Genomic DNA, 14868 nt, shown 5'->3' on the forward strand with positions numbered 1-14868 from the left:
GAGAGGGCGAGCATTGCTGCTGTGGGGAGGGAGTGGAGGCTGCGTGCCGCTCGGTGTGGGAGAGGAAGTGAGCGCACTCAATCCAGGCAGGAGAGGGAGGAGGAGGGGGCCGTGCCAGATCCAGGTCGGAGAGGGAGCAGGGGAGGGCGCCGGAGGAGGAGGGAGAGAGAGCAGGGGAGGGCATCGAAGGAGGAGGAGGGAGAGGGGCATGCAGGGTGATGGAGGGCGCGGTGTGCGGGGTGACCGAGGGGGCGGTGTGCGGCTTTTATTTCCAGGAAAAAAATTTTTTGCCGAGTGTTGTAGATCTAGCACTCGGCAAAGGGTTTTTATTATTTTTTTCTTCTCCTTTTTTTCAGGATTTTTTTAATATTTCTTTGCCGAGTGTTGCAGATCTAGCACTCGGCAAAGATTTTTTTTCTTCTCCTTCTTTTTTAGAAAAAATATTTTATATTTCTTTGCCGAGTGTCGTAGATCTAGCACTCGGCAAATATTTATTTTCTTCTCCTTCTTTTCTAGAAATAATATTTTATTTCTTTGCTGAGTGTTTTTTACACTCGACAAACATGTTCTTTGCCGAGTATTTTTTTTTGTTTACACTTGGCAAACCCCCTATTTTACCGAGTGTTTTTAGCGCAGTACTCGGCAAATCACTTATTCACCGAGTGTCCGAGAGAATACATCTCGGTAAACATAAAAACATTCGGCAAAGAGTAGGATTCCGGTAGTGATATGCATGTGTGTAGTAAGCTAGCTTATATACATAGCAGTGTCATATCCCAACCACTACTGGAGGCGCCCTGCTTTGCCGAGGGCACTAGGGCACTCGACAAAGGCCCAAAAGCCCTCGGCAAAGGCTTTGCCGAGTACCTGCCCTCGGCAAAGAGCCCTCGGAAAAAAATTTAACGGCAAAGAGGCTCTTTGCCGAGGGCCATTTGTCGGGCACTCAGGCAAATCCTTTTCTGAGTGCCAACGGGCGGCACATGACAAAGAAAAGCAGCCATCAACTGACGCTGCTCCATTGACGGCGCCTTTGCCGAGTGCCGACAGTTAGGGCACTCGGCAAAGACATTTTTTATTTTTTTTCAAAAACTCTTTGCCGAGTGCCGTGGTGGCAAGGCACTCGGCAAAGACATTTTTTATTTTTTTTAAAAAAACTCTTTCCCGAGTGCCACGGCGGCGCGCACTCGGCAAAGACGTTTTTTAATTTTTTTAAAAAGCTCTTTGCCGAGTGCCTCCCTAGCTTGGCACTCAGCAAAGATTTTTTGCTTTTTTTTAAAAAAAATCTTTGCCGAGTGCAATGTCCTGCCACTCGGCAAAGTTTCCAGCTTTGCCGAGTGCCATGACCATTGCACTCGGCAAATCAACCGAAATTGCAATTTTTTTTGTTTTTTGCATTCCACTGACACAAACAGTTCAAATATATATCACATGTCATATATATATCACAAACATCATAATAATCACATATATATCACAACGAAACCATTTTCACACATTATATCACAACCACAATTCAAATAACAACATATCGCAACCACAAGTCAAATATCACAACCACAAGTCACAAATTCACAACCACAGTCCATCAAGTCCAAGCACAAGTCACAACCACAAGTGAAGCTCAAGTCCAAGCACATGACGAAGCACAACTCCTCAAAAAGGCGGCCTATGACACGATGGTGAAGCAAAGGCTCCATCATTCGGTGATGCATGAGCGGGGTTATTCGAACCCGCCGACGGAGGCTGCAAAAAGGATAAGAGGTTGCATGTGTGAGATTCATCTAGTAAGTTTCTATGTGAAGTATTGGTGTATGTCATAGCTAGTGTAAGCATCTAGTAAGTTTCTATGTCAAGCATCTAGTAAATTGAGAATGTCAAGCATGGTTGTATGTCATAGCTAGTGCAAGCATGTAGTAAGTTTCTATGTCAAGCATCTAGTAAGTTTCTATGTCAAGTATGTAGTAAGTTTGTATGTCAACCATGGTTGTATGTCAAGGAAGCATCTAGTAAGAGTGAACTTTCATACTTACAGGAGTGGCTTGTAGAAGTAGGCGGTGGAGGAGCTGCCAATGGCAAAGGTACACCCCCTTGCTGGACACTCCGCATGATGGCCTCCATTTCTTGCATCCTCCTCTCCTGGGCCACGAATGCTTCCCTCTAGGCCTATAGCTGCATGCTCTGAGCCTCGACCACGAGCTTCTGGGCCTACAGCTCGACCTGCAATACAAACTTCAATGTTTTAGTAATGCAAATGTAACTTAGGTGTGCAAAGATGAACGTACGACGAGTAAAACAGGACGTACCTCGAGAGCGTCGACCCGCTGCAGTGACAGAGTAGGCCGTGGGCGTATGGGCTGGCTGGAGCTCGTGCTCCATGCTCGGAGCACGTCGAGAAAGGGAACAGTGGTGGAGTCGATGGCGCCGTCTGCAATCCATAGCCGCCCATGCTTCTTGCCTCCTCCTAGCCTCATGATGGTCTCTGCATCAATGGGCTCAGTGCGCACATCGTAATCTTCCCCATGGACCTCCCTCACCTTTGAGGTGTACTCTTGGACCTTAGTGTGCATGGTCGGGTCGGAGTACACCTCGCGCGGGACAGACGGGTCGAAGGAGACAGAGGAAGACGCCCTACCCATGTGGGACATAGCCCACGCAGAGAACTCCGAGACCTCCACGCCCGGGTGTGCAGCCTCCTGCGAGTAAGACGGCAAGATGGAGAGAAATAAGGCAGAACTCAACGTCAAATAAGATAAAAGAAATCACTTACATATGCTTGTTTGTAGGCGGGGAGGCTGCGACTGCCTTGATGGTGAGTAGCACCTCGCCTCAGCAGACGCTGGTCCCACTGCCTCGCGTGGTTTTGAGCGAAGTCGTTGGACAACCACCTGTCCACGATCATCTCCCAGCACACGGAGTGGGATCGGCACCACCAGGGAATCACCTACAAGTCATCGATTATTTGACATAGAAAAAGATAAAATTAAACCGACTTAATCTCAAAATGAATCATTATTAATGTTTTTTCGTCTACCTCAAGGTACTGGGCCCGGGACAGCTCCACCTGTCTTGCATCAGGCTTGCTGATGGACTGCTTCAACACCACGGCGTAGTAGTCTCTGTGGGCCTACACGCACGCCTCGTGGTGCATGTCGGTGACATACTTCCTACAGGCGGTGGCAGCCGCCTGATCCGCCCAGGCCTCAAGTCCTTCTTTCGACTTGAAATACCTCTGCATACAAAACTGATGCATCCATTCATTATTTCAATAAAAGACTTGCCCAATGAAAATGTTGTGCGAGAGAGACTTACCCAAAACTCCGCCAGTACCCGCTCCTGCTTGTTGTGGTACCTGTCGTCAGGGGCCAACTGGTACCTGTCCCACGTGTAGGCCGGCTCCCACACGTCCTCAGGACATGTTCACAAGGCCGGGGTACCATTTCCTGCACAAAACACCAAGGATGCTCCGGGGGGAGCGTGCAGGAGCACCCGACAAAACCAACCAGGCCCTGTACAAGTGATTAAGAAAATTTATCAGTTCCTCTTTTGATTTCCAACATTATCATATGAAGTAGTTGTGATAACATCTATAGTTACTTACCTCTTTGCCATAGGGCGAATCAGTGCCCGGTTGCGAGGAAGCGGAGGCTAAGGGAGGCTCGCGGGACCTCGCTGGTAGACAGTCGGGGTAGCGGAACTGTCACCCTCGGTGGCCTTGCCCTCGGTGGCCTCGTCCTCGGCCGCCTCGTCCTCAGTCTGTCGGACGTCCTCGTCCTCGACCTCATCCTCGAGCATGGCCGTCACGTGCTCCTCCTCCATCACCTCATCTAAAGGTGGCGGGGAAGGAGTCCGCTGCCTCCTGCTGACCCTTCTCCTCCTCCTCTAACCTCCTGTGGACGCTACCCCTGACCCCGACCCCTCGTCTAAAATGGGAGGGCATGGTCTCCCGTAAAGGGAGGCCGTCTCACGTCGTGGACGGCTGCTCGCCATCACCTGCAATCACAAAGAATGAACAAGACTTATTAGTATATATTTTAGAAATAGATTCAAAATAAATAAAGAAAACACAAACTAAAACAAACGTAATATTACATGTATTAGGAATAATCTTCATGATTAGGATCATATGTGTCATCATCACTGTCAAAATTGTCCAAATGGGCAACACTATCTGAAGGTTCTATGTTGTCTTCGTCGTCATTGCCTAGCCTTAATCGGTCAAGCATTTCTATGTCCTTGGCATTTTGCACCACATCTCCATCAACCTCGTCATCCTCTGTTTCATTGTCTACTTCCATTTCGATTCGCTTCGGGTAAGACTATCTCAAACGTGCCTGGTAGCCCATCTTCTTGATAGAACTGTCCATTCATATGTGTTTGCGTTGAAGTTGTAATCGTCATCGTTTGGGGCAGGTAGTTTACCGTGTGGAGACACCTGGTGCACAATAGCCCAACCCTTAAGATCCACTTTGTCTTGGTTGGCATATCACGTATAGTACACCTACACAGGCCTATTGAGCCACAATGTAGACATCTTTTCCTGGATAGACAGAATCTTCTCGAATCTCGACTAGCCCAAGATGAGGGGTCCGTCTCGTTTCTCGAGGATTAAACCAGTGGCATTTGAACACGACAGGTTTATGTTTGTGACCATGAAATGAGAGTTCACATATTTCCTCAACTCTACCATTGATAGTCGAGGCCATCAGTGTCGGGCGTACAAACTCCGCTATTTGTGGTTTTCCGTTTGGGCCGAGTCTGCTCATATCTTATTGTGTGGAAGCGATATCCGTTCATGTCATTAACCGAATAAATGACTGCACCCTAACATCATAGCCGCCTGCAACCTGTCTCAACTCCTCACTCATGGACGAGTCAGTCTGGGCCTGCAAGCTCAAGCATGATAGGTCGTTATATTAATCGAACGAACGAGAAACTTGGAATATAGAACGTGGGAGCTAAATTGGACATTACATTTTGTTTGAACCAAGAAATGAAATCAGGCCTCCCCGCACCCAGCACCCCGAGAAAGAAGGATGTCATGTTCCTGCGAGGTAGGATCCCTTGATTGATGCCAGGACTCACGAACAAATTCCCTGTCCGAACGAGAATCAGTGGGGTTGCATGAAGAATATTCAGGGCGTATTGAAACAAGTTCGTTGAGAACTTACTCAACGAATGACTGCACCTCGGGAAGGTTGGTCAACACATATAGCATGACACTTCGCCACTCTTCATTTCCTAATATCTATTGGTCGATCCACTTGCGCTGCCGAGTTGGCCTTGGAACAGGCTGTGGATCCATTCATTTTTGCCAACATTGTAACGAGGGAGTGGATTATGATTGCTAGGAAGTTTCGGCTTGTAGTATAGTGTTGTGAAGTTTGCCACCTCCTCCCTTAGACTTGCCTCTGCAATGGAAGCCTCAATTCTAGGCTTTATTTGTACATTTCTTGCGAAGAGTCTTTAGACATCTCTCGATTGGATAGCACCACCAGGCTTGCATGGGCCCCCCCAAACGTGCCTCGAACGGGAGGTGCACAATCAGATGCTGCATGGGCAAGAAGAAGCCAGGTGAAAAGATCTTTCTCAGCTTATAGAGCAACATAGGTGCCGCTTTTTACAAGTCCTAAGCGACTGGTCCTGAGATATCTCCTTGGCACTAAGCTGACGGAAGAAAAAGCTCAACTCTGCCAGCACTTGCTAGACATGGTCAGGGACATAGTCTTGGACCATCACTGGAAGAAGCCGCTCAATCCATATGTGGTAGTCATGACTCTTCATCCCGTTGACTCGTAAAGTGCCTAAGTTCACTCTCCTGCTCAGATTCGCTGCATATCCATCTAGGAATATTAACGTCTTGATCCATTTTAGTACTTCCCTCCTTTGATCGGGTTCCAAGACAAAATCGACCTTAGGTCTTTTCCATTGTTTGTTTCAGCCCACTAGGAAGCCACATCTCTTGTTTCGGTCTATCACACAACGTCGCTAGGTCCACTCTAGCCTTAACGTTGTTCTTAGACTTGTCAGTGTTCATGAGAGTTCCCCAAAGTGCCTCGGCGATATTCTTTTCGGTGTGCATTACATCAATGTTATGTGGCAGAAGAAGGTCATCAAAATAGGGGAGCCTCGTCAAGCCGGACTTATGAGTCCACATATGTTCCTCACCATATCCCACAAAACCACCTCCTTCATTAGGCACAAGAGCATCTATCTGAGCACGCACCTCAGCACCACTCTTCATGTGCGGTTTAGGGTCTATCACTGCAACACCTTTCGTAAAGTTCTTGATGTCTTGTCTGAATTGATGGTTAGAAGGGAGGAATTGATGATGCCTGTCGAACGATGAATACTTGCCACCCTTCTTCAACCAAATGAACCTCACAGCTTCCTTGCATATTGGGCACGGGAACTTCCTGTGGACACACCAGGCGGTGAATAACCCATACGTCAGGAAGTCATGCAGGGAGTAGTGGTACCAAACATGCATCTTGAAGGATGATTTTGTAGCTCGGTCCGTATGTCCATACCCCCTTCTCCCAAGCGTCGATCAATTCATCAATCGTAGGCTCCATGTACACACCCATATTACTCCCCGGGTGTCCTAGGAATTATCAACGACAAGAAGACGTTATGCCGTTGAAAGGAGATGCCGGGGGGGAGAGATTTAGGGGGATAACAAACACGGGCCAACATGTGTATGGGGCAGACAACTATCCATAAGGATTGAACCCATCTGTTGCCTAACGCGACACGTACATTATGAGCCTCAAGCTGCTTTGTCAGGATGTTTGTCATTAAAGTACTTCTATGCTTCGGCATCAGGACGGATGCACCATAGTCCATGGCTTGTACCGTACACCTTCTTTATGCCATGTCATCTAGTTTCGCGGATTCCTCGATCATGAAAAGCCGTTGGATCCTCGGCACAAACGGAAGGTGTCCGTAGGACTTTCTGCGGGGATCGTAAGCTGCCTCTTCTGGCCATCTCCAGAGTCTACCTCCAGGTACCTTGAGGATTTACACTTCAGGACAGTAGTTTGCATCCTTGTGATCTTTCCTAAATAAGACGCACCCCTTCGGAACAAACATGTATCTTGTCATATGGCATCTTAAGCATACGAAGTAGTTTCTGTGACTCGTGCAAGTTCTTCGGTCAGAATGTGCTTCTCTGGTAGCATGCTGCCAAACACGGCCAACATCTTATCAAAGCCTTAGCGACTCAAATTCAACTCGGCCTTCAACCCCATAACACGTCCAATGGCATCCAGCTGAGAAACCGTTGTACTCTCATGAAGGGGTTTCCATGCCGAGTCCAACATTTCGTAGAAGGCCTTAGCGGCTTCCTCCATCTCCTCCTTCTCACGTCCTTCTGCGAAGTGAGCTTGGTGAGTGTCATCTAGCATGTCTGCTACTCCGGCATCATCATCAAAAGCCTCGAGGCGTGGTCTCACCACCTCCGCTCTTATACGATCTGCTTCACCATGGTGGATCCACCGGTGGTAGCCAGCCGTATAACCATTGTACACAAGATGTTTACCCATGGTCACCTTGTCTACCCTTCTGTTGTTGTCACATTTGCTACAGGGACACCAAAGTTTAGAATGTCCTTTAGCTACACCCGAGCTCCATGCATGTTCCAAGAAAGCATCTGTGGAGATGTCTGAGTTTTATGCATCTGACGTCACAACTTGCTCAAAATATTCTCAATTTTTTACCACAGCCTACACATGCGATAACATGACACCTCGACAAGTTTTGTGATTTTCGAACTTCGTATGGACTTTATATAATTTTAAAACACTTTTCCGGCAAGTGGCTCGTCATGTTACATGAAGAAGATGCGCGAAATTTGATGCGAGTTCGTGGATAGAGACTCAACATACACCAAATACCATGAATAACATTTTTCGAAGCACTAAATTACAATATTCCATGCACTTGCAGTTCAAATTTGAATTATATATAAAAATTCAACATAATCAAATTAATCAACCAAATATAACAAAAAAAACTAGAAAAAGCACCAAATTTGAACATGAAGTTGTAAACAATGTAGGCGGGCCCAACAAAAAATTTGGGATCAAAAACAAAAAAAAAATGAAAATTTGCCGAGTGTCCAGCTTGGCACTCGGCAAAGACTGTCTTTGCCGAGTGCTGGGCCAGGGGGCACTCGGCAAAGAATTTTTTTTAAAAAAATTCAAAAACGGTTAAAAAGTCTTTGCCGAGGGCCTAACGGTGATGCCCTCGGCAAATATTGACGGCAGGGGGTGGACGTCGTGTCAGGCGGTGTTGCCGAGGGCCGGACCTTAGTCGAGGGCTAGCCCTCGGCAAAGAATTATTGTTGCCCCCTCGGCAAAAAATTATTGTTGTCGTGTGCTTGTATTTGTCGAGGGTCTAGCCCTCGGCAGACTGTTCTTTGCCGATGGTCAGACCCTCGGCAAAGATGCTCTGTCTGGCAGTGCACCACCACCACCACCTCTCACCCGGGACGGAGAGAAGGGAAATGACGATAAAGGGAAAAGGCATCGGAGGTTAGCTAATGACAACAATAATTAAAAAGGCTAAGCACCTTTAACCCGTACAGGTACTGTTGCTGGGAGCTGACGAATTGGCGATGATGATGACGAGACGGCGATAATGCATGTGTGGTGTGGTCGACTGATGCTGGTTGCTATTGCCCCCCGGCCGGCCCACATGCAGCTAGCTAGCTAATAATAGCATGCATTGCCATGACATGGCCATTATATTGCTGCCGATGGATCGATGGAGTTTGTTGTCGCATCGTGGGATTATTGTACTTGATCGCCTCTCTTCCCCGCACCTCAAGCTACCTGCTTTATTTCCTTACATCTCCTCCAACCCACCCCCATCCATTAGCCCACGGGGGCCTTGCCCTGCCCTTACCTTAGCTTGCTTCAACCTCACTTTATTAGTAGCTAGCTAGCTAGAGTGCCCAGTGCCCGTTCGATCTTGCTCGCAGAGAGAGACTAGCACAACGACCACTGCTGGTTGATTCTTTTTTTTCTCCCCTTTTATTTCGCTACAAGCTATAGTTTTGTTCAGCGCAACTTTAATAAGATCCAGTCTGTTATCTCTAGCTTAAGTCTCAAGCATCGAACTGCCTGCTGTCCCCTGCATGCCCTGAGAGCTGAGCTGAGCTGCTGAGATAAAGAGCCAACCGTCGCTTTTAATTTATACCGCCCGCCAGGCCATCTCATCATCATTGTTGCCATCGCCTGCCGCTAACTGGCGGCTGCTGCTGCTCTGCGACCTGCGGTACTAGTCTTGAAGAAACTGATCTGATCCCGCAGCAGAAGCAACGGTCGATCGGGCCGGCTAGCGCGTGCGGCGGGCGGTGGCAAAGAGTGTGCCCCATCCATCCGATTGATCCATGGGGCGCGAGGCGGCGGCGACGAGGTCCAAGCTGCGGAGGGGGCCTGTGGTCGCCGGAGGAGGACGAGAAGCTCTACAATCACATCATCCGATATGGCGTCGGCTGCTGGAGCTCAGTCCCAAAGCTTGCAGGTATATATAATGCTGAATGAATTTGCTTGATATATATAATCTCCTGATGTTGCCTTGCACTGTGATCGATATAGTTAATTAGAGAATGTTTTTTGTGTATGTAGGCTTGGAGAGGTGCGGCAAGAGCTGCAGGCTGAGATGGATCAACTACCTGAGGCCTGACCTCAAGAGGGGCAGCTTCTCCCAGCAGGAGGAGGATCTCATCATCAGCCTCCACAAGATACTAGGCAACAGGTATAAGCTAGTAGTAAACAACACACTTAATTTGGAGCAGGAAGCCACACACCCACACTTGCTGATTTATTTTAGTATTGCACTCAAATGAACAATGACAATCTCACTCAGAGTTTCTTATGTCAGTTAGCACCCACATACTACATACATACATGTAATGACTATAAGCTACAACACATGCATCATGTGAATATATATGTGATTATACGTGATCCATCAGGTGGTCCCAGATCGCATCGCAGCTGCCGGGGCGGACGGACAACGAGATCAAAAACTTCTGGAACTCGTGCATCAAGAAGAAGCTCCGGCAGCGGGGCATCGACCCCGCCACCCACAAGCCGCTTAACGACGACGTCGTCGCTGCGGACAACGACGCCGTGGCACCGCATCATCATCAGGACGATGACTGCGGCGCCGCCAATATTAATAACAAGCAGCAGCTCCCCTCAACTGACGACCACCACTGCTTCGCCATGAGCAGCGACGACCCTCTCGCGCCGCCCTCCCCGACCGTCAGCTTCGACCCACTGTCCGTGACCAACGTCCCGGCAATGCACCAGGGCTCCTACGGCTCGTGCGGCCGCTCCGACAACCACCTCTGCGACTACGGTGGCGGCGTGGACGTGGTCTCGGACGCCGCCACGACGTACAGCGCCGCCTACACAGGCGGCGGCCGCGGCGACAGCTCCAGCAACAGCAACGGCACCTGGACCTGCGGCGGCGGCGAGCTGATGCCGCCGCACACGGACATGTTCGGCCGCGATGCCGAGGCGGCGTACCAGTTGGACCCGGCCAAGTACAGCCCCTGGCAGAACCACCAGCAACAGCACCCGGCGGCGGCGAGACTCCATGGTCACAGCGTCAGCGGCGGCGATGCGGGCTTCCCGATCCGGCGGGACCTGCCGGATTCCTGCTTCGACCTCGCCCGTAGCGCGCTGGAGGACGAGTTCGGCGTCGACTTTCTCTAGCCCACGACTCCGCCCGCCGCCGCGCGCCGGCCGAGAGGTCGCTGATGCATGTCGTCGACGTCCAACACTCACTCGACACTCGACAGACACACCTCATTCACTACTACCTCAGAAGATCACCCAACAAAAGACACTCCTGAAGCATCTTTGTCTGGCATGCATGTTCGTTCGTTATTTCCCCCCTTCTTTTCATCAGGTCCGGTCCTACTTATTGGGACCGATCGATCAAGTTGTTTAATTAACACGTTGGTGGTATGGTATACTGCGTTTACAATAAGGGCTTTATTCTATGTATTATACATACTATATATACACCTCAATTATATTCATGGGAACCATATTTTGTCATTGTAAGTACGTAGCCCAAATTTGAGCTATATATATTACACTATCCCTAATCTGGACATCACTGTCGGTTCAAAAACCACCTTCACTGTCGGATTTTGAACTGACAGTGGCATACCGGCAGTGATGGGGGTTGGCATCACTGTCGGTTCTTAAAAACCGACACTGATCTACAGGAAACACTGTCGGTTTCTGTCTCCACCCGACAGTGTCTAGTTGAACAACACTGCCGGTTTGTAGTCCTAACCGACAGTGAAGGTTGCTTCAAGAGTGTCGGTTCATAGATCAAGCCGGCAGTGCTGAGCTAGCCCACACTGTCGGTTCATGGCTCAAGCCGGCAGTGTTGAGCTAGCCAACACTGTCGGTTGAGGGCTCAAACCAGCAGTGTTGAGCAAGACAACACTGTCGGTTCATGGCTCAAGCCGGCAGTGTTTTGTAAGACAACACTGTCGGTTTGTTGATAACCGGCAGTGTTTTGCAAGACAACACTGTCGGTTCGTTGCTAACCGGCAGTGATGGTCCATTCATATTTTATTGTTTTATAATTGATTTTAATTTATATTTTTTCGTGGAATCAAGTTTCGTTTTATATACGCTACGTAGACGACAGGTCCATCAATATTAAACATTACAAATCTTACGGTTACAGTTCAAATATTCTTATTTAGATCCCGATCCCTCAAAATAAAAAAGAAAGATTCTCAGACTTCTTACAATAATCTAGCGAGCCGCTCTGGGCCATACTGGTCCTTGTACCTCATGGATTGTGCAATGGAAAATACTCCATCGTTTTCCAATACCTCGGCTAAGATGAATTTTGCGATCTCCGATTGTAGTGCGACGATCTCCATGTCTAACAGCCATTGGTGGTTATATTTCTTGTGCTGTCGTTCAAAAAAGATGATATCCAAAGAGGAACAGTAAATCATTTTGTTGAATTATTAACAGACATAAATGAAATAAGGATTATACACACCAACTTATCGGCTTCTTCCGATTTCCCACTGATATAGCGAAGCATTGCCCACATTACATAAAACCCGTATTCATTGTTTCCTGCCGGCTATGACAGGTACTTCCCCTCCATTTCGACAACCTTGAATGGGATCGACGTCCCACCGATATGTCTTCTTCGGACACTAAGCAACATTAAAGGGAGAAACATTAGAAAGCGGTATGTGTGATTAGAAAATAATATGTTATTAGGACCGCTTACTAATTTAGCACTGCCACCAGTGCATCATGATGATGAAATGGTTTTTTCTTCGAGTCCCACATCTCGATCAGATTTTTGGCAAGATTGACACAAATGAAGATGAAATGGTTGCTACAATAACAGAATCCTAATTATCGAACAATCTTAACGAAAAAAGAAGCATAAAATTAAAAGCCAAGAACACATACTCGCAGTTGTAGGCTAGAAGTATGTGGGTTTTCTTCTTTATCGTGAATTCGTCGAAAACAACAATCAATATCTGTTTTAGGTCTTCCACGTCACATTCATAGAGGCCTAGACATGTCCTCTCATTGACTCGCAAGGGGTCCAAGAAGCCTATGTAATCCCATTTGCTTTTTAGAATACAAAATTTTGCTATACACCTACATAAGATCATGGAAAGTGCTCAAAAGTTAACAATTTATCTCGAGAGAGTAGTTAATTGTAATATCGTGCGTGTAGGGTACTTACATAGTCCACATCGTCAACATTTGAACATCGAGAGAGCATTTCTGGTATAGCTAGAACAAGCACTCCCACTCGACATCGAACTTCTCTTCTTCAAGATAATGGAAAACATGTGGTGAACGGATAATAACCTCAACCAAAGTCGTTCGTCTCTGTTGCTTGAGTCATGTAATATTCAAGCAACTGGCACATATATGTTGCCAAATTTTTATACTCGTCATCAGGAACCAAAAGATTGCCCCTTTCATACTTCATTGCCGGTGTTTCTGTCCCTTGTACATCATAATAGATGTTCGCGGCCTCTTCCATGGTTAATCCTAGGTTGTCTTCGACGTACTTTTGTATGTTCCTTAAATCTTTATTGTGTATTTCTTTGTCTCTTGTTGTAGCATATTTATTCTGTGTTTGCCTTTCGAATTCGGACTTCAACAAATACGAAGGCAGTGAGGCACAGAGATTGAAGAAACTAACACAGTCTTCCTTTGAGATGTGTGCTGTAATTTTTTCTTTCATCAAGGTGGTAAAGCTGCCACTGAACGACCTTTTTCTTTTCTGTTGGTCCACTTTAGGAGCATTAGCGACCGAATCCAAGGACCTTTTCTGCGACTGGGAGGATGTCCTTGATCTTGTTTTGGATTGAGGTGGAGGAGGAGGAGGATGACGACGAGAATTCTGTTTTCCCGGCACTGATGAAGATGGAGGAGGGGGAGGAGGAGGAAGAGGAGGAGTCTCTTTTCTCGAGGCTGATGAAGATAGAGTCGGACGAGGAGGAATAGAAGGAGACCTCTGTCTTCTTGGGGGTGATAGCTCCGGATGAGGAGGGGAGTGATCTCTATTGGGAGATGATGAGTGATCATCGCAGGTGGGCAAAGACTCGCAGTCGTCCTCATCATCAGAGAACAATTGATGGTCAAGCTTAATGAAGCGCCTGCGTCAGGCCACTTGAGAGCCCTTGTTTTGACCAAGTTTTGGCCTGTCATCCGCTACGGGGTACTCAATGGGTATCTTATTAAACTTCTTATCAAGTATTCTGTCAATAGTGACGCGAGCGTACCCCTGTGGAATTGGGTGGCCATTAATTGTCCCATCTCTCGCAGGACAGGCCTGGCCAAGCACCACCTTGTCCCACTAAAAAAATCTAGGTTTATATGACAAACTGAAAATGTCTTGGTAAATACAGGATTTGTCATAAAAAGAATCTTATGACGAAAAAGCAACGTCATGCCAGTCGTCATATAACGACCGTCACAAATTGTACCTTGTGACGATAATATAAAAAACCATCACAAAATGTGATGACCTTCTGTGATGGTTTTGTTTTGTTGTCATATATTACTGTCATTTAATGACTACTGTAACTGTCACATATTGGTTGGTCAACTCATCACCTAATACGCCAACCGTCACAAATTGTATCCTAGGAACCCTGATTTAGACATCTTATTGTGACGATAGGACAGATTTTGTGACATTTACATTATGACGAATGTGTCATTGCCATATGTATTAATTCAATGACAAATGTCACAGATGTTTCCAGCATTCTCAACATAGCTCATACATATCAGCCAAGCCATCATCCACACATTCTAGAGCATAAGGCAGAAGACACAATTACTTGTAAGTTCAAACATCACACTAGTTCCAAGTTTCATCACACAAGTTCAAACATGCAAATAGGTGAGGCCTGTTGAGCAAGAATCTGTGCTTCCAATTGTTCCTGCTTTAGATGAAGGAAAATGTGAATCCTATTAGATGTGGACATAGCTGTTACTCAACCAAATTTAAAATCACTAAGTATTATAGAGCAACAAACTGAATCATCTATTACTTATGAACTGGTGAAAAACAATTTCATTATCCAAATTTAAAATGGCTAAGTATTATAGAGCAACAAACCCAATCATCTATTACTTATCAATTATCATGTACAGGTTTAGTTAGAGAATAGTTAATAGCAGCCAATGCACATAAGCACTTAGATAACTTGGAATTCAGAGAAATAAAAATAAGCAAGTCCAGGTTCAATACAGTAAGTAAGGACATGTTTCATAAAAAAGCTTGTATTGTAACCATAAAGTTGCAACAGGGAAGGAAAATGATTATAGTCTA

The 14868-nt window shown here is 46.8% G+C and overlaps 1 pseudogene; it reads left to right on the forward strand.

The window, feature by feature from the left end:
- The first annotated feature begins 8889 nt into the window (after positions 1-8889).
- On the forward strand, positions 8890-11062 carry LOC136452220 (myb-related protein Hv33-like; annotated as a pseudogene).
- Positions 11063-14868: the final 3806 nt, after the last annotated feature.

Source organism: Miscanthus floridulus, chromosome 5 (genome assembly GCF_019320115.1).
Source record: "Miscanthus floridulus cultivar M001 chromosome 5, ASM1932011v1, whole genome shotgun sequence".
NCBI classification, from domain to species: domain Eukaryota; kingdom Viridiplantae; phylum Streptophyta; class Magnoliopsida; order Poales; family Poaceae; genus Miscanthus; species Miscanthus floridulus.